Raw genomic sequence first — 2,427 nt, 5'->3', positions numbered from 1 at the left:
TCTGCATCCTTTCCTTCAAGGCTCAGGGGTCCAAGATTATCTTCTGTGTCTGTGTTAATTGGTTTCCCTTTTCTTTGTTGAAGAGGGTCTGTGCAATCCTTCTGCCTAGTCCGCCATCTTGCCCCGCCTCCAAGGATGTATTCTTGAAGACTAAGGTGCCCCTGACCCAAGCCATGGTGTTTTCAGTCACCTCTTATGCATGTGAGAGCTGGACAATGAATAAGGAAGACCGAAGAGTAGATGCTTTTGAGTTGTGGTTTTGGAGAAGAATGCTAAGAGTACCATGGTCTGCTAAAAGGACTAACAAATCTGTCCTGGAGGAAGTGCAGCCAGAATGCTCATTGGAAGTGAGAATGACCAGACTTTGTCTCACCTACTTTGGTCATGTTGTCAGAAGGAACGATCCCCGGGAGAAGGATGTCATGCTTGGTAAAGTGGAGGGTCAATGAAGAAGGGGAAGGCCCTCAGTGAGATGGATAGACACAGTGGCTGCAATGATGGGCTCAGGTATAGCAAGGATCATGAGGCTGGCACAGGACTGGGCATTATTTCATTCTGCTGTGCATAGGAAGACTATGATTCGGAGATGATGTGACAGCACCTAACAACAACAACAACATGAGTTAGAATTGACTCAATGGCAGTGGATTTGTTTTCTTGGTTTGAATGTGCCCAGGGAAAGGAAAACTGTAAACAGGACTTAATGAACACATGGCTTTGTCCCTGTCCCTATTAAAAAAGAGTATCAACTGAAAATCGCAGCAAACATCACATGTAATGAAGCCAAAAAGACACCTGCTCTTTGACCCAGTTTCACTCTTAGGCATGTGTCTTAGTGGAATGTGTCCCAGCATGCACAGGGAGACATGTGCAAGGCTTTTCATGGCAGCCTTTCATAACTGTCTAAAGTCAGAGTTAAACCAAGTCCATCAATAGTAGAGCAGCTCAATTATTTGGTGTCTAGTCATAAAGAGGAATATAATACAGCAATAGAACTGAATGGACCCCATGAATTTTACTTACTGTGGTAGTTCAGTTTGTGTGTCAACTTGGCTGGGCCTGGTTGAGTGGCTGGGCAGCTGGATATAGTAATCCCCATGATGAGACTGGTAATCAACACCATGGTGAAATCTACTGTGAGCAGCTGAGTAGCTGCCTTTGGGTATGTGGTCTGCTTCCCGTATATAAGCAGCAGCCTTGGGGAATGGTCTCTAGCTTATGGCACGCTTGGACCCTGCATGTAGCCGTGTCCTTGTTCAGCAGCCAGCCATGCTCTGCCAACCTAGGGACTTACAGTGGACTTGAATTAATGGCCTGCCATGTGGTTTGGTAACATCGGGACTGTGCCTTTTTATTTGTCAACCTTGGGCTTCTCAGCCTCAGCAGCCAGCAGCTGAGTGAAGAAACGCCTCTAGCTTCAGTGGGCCAGGAGCTGAAGGCAGAGCTGAAGCCCAAGGCTGAGGGGCTTTCACCCAGCCCCTAAAGCCTGGCACTTTGAACTCAGGCTTAAAACCTCTAAATTATAAGAATAAACTCCTGTGTGTTTAAGCCATCCCATTTATGGTATATATTCTTGTCAAAGCGGCACTAGGTAACCAGAACACTTACCTAAATTGAAAAAGGTATAACAAAAGAATACATCCAGTATTACTCAGTTTATAAAAATATATTTATAAAAATGTCAAAAGAAGGCAAACTAATCTGTATTTTTAAAGGATACACAAATCTGTGGTGAAACTATAAAAGATAGCAAGGGAATTGATATCATAAAAGTAAAGATAGTGATTACCTCTGGTCAGAATGGGGGTTGTGATAGGGAACTTCTGGCATTCCATAAGTGTTTTGTACTTTATTGATGATAGTTGATACAGAATGTACTTTATTTGCAAACTTTGTGTGCTTTATGCCCTTTCATATGCCTGCTATACTTCATAACACCGGTTTTAAAACAAATGCATTATATACCAAGTCAAAATAGTATCCCACTGTATAAACATTATCTAATTTCACCCTTGTAGCAAGATCCTGCCGAACAAGTATTATCCCATTTTATAGATGGGAAAACTGAAGTTCAAATGTCTAAGATTTTTATTTATTTTTTTTAAGTAGCTTGATAATTTGCCTAAAACATCCTAGCAAGCACAAGGGAACTCCCTCCTGAGGCTCTGCGCCCCAGCCATGCTCTTTCTAGGCTGTGCTCTGTAGCTGCTCAGTGTCACTGTAGCTCTAAACTTAAACTGCCCCATTCTTTAGCTGCTGAGCCATCCAACTTCACTAATTATCCCAACAACAACAACGCACTGCCATTGAGTTGCATAGCGACCCCTCCTTGGGTTTCTGAGACGGTATCACTATGGAAGTAGATTGCCCAACCTTCCTTCTGAGGAGTGGCTGGTGGGTTTGAACCTCCAGCCTTCTGGTTAGCAG

General features: G+C 43.5%; 1 protein-coding gene across 1 annotated transcript in view; it reads left to right on the top strand.

The window, feature by feature from the left end:
* The window catches only part of NMNAT3 (nicotinamide nucleotide adenylyltransferase 3), a 123,525-nt gene that overhangs the window by 94,515 nt on the left and 26,583 nt on the right, over positions 1-2,427 (top strand). The window lies entirely within an intron of this gene.

This window comes from Orycteropus afer, unplaced genomic scaffold (genome assembly GCF_000298275.1).
Source record: "Orycteropus afer afer isolate SDZICR_OR568_19922 unplaced genomic scaffold, OryAfe1.0 scaffold00188, whole genome shotgun sequence".
NCBI classification, from domain to species: domain Eukaryota; kingdom Metazoa; phylum Chordata; class Mammalia; order Tubulidentata; family Orycteropodidae; genus Orycteropus; species Orycteropus afer.
The sequence above is the reverse complement of the archived record's forward strand: the minus strand, read 5'-3'. Positions and strand labels throughout refer to the sequence as shown.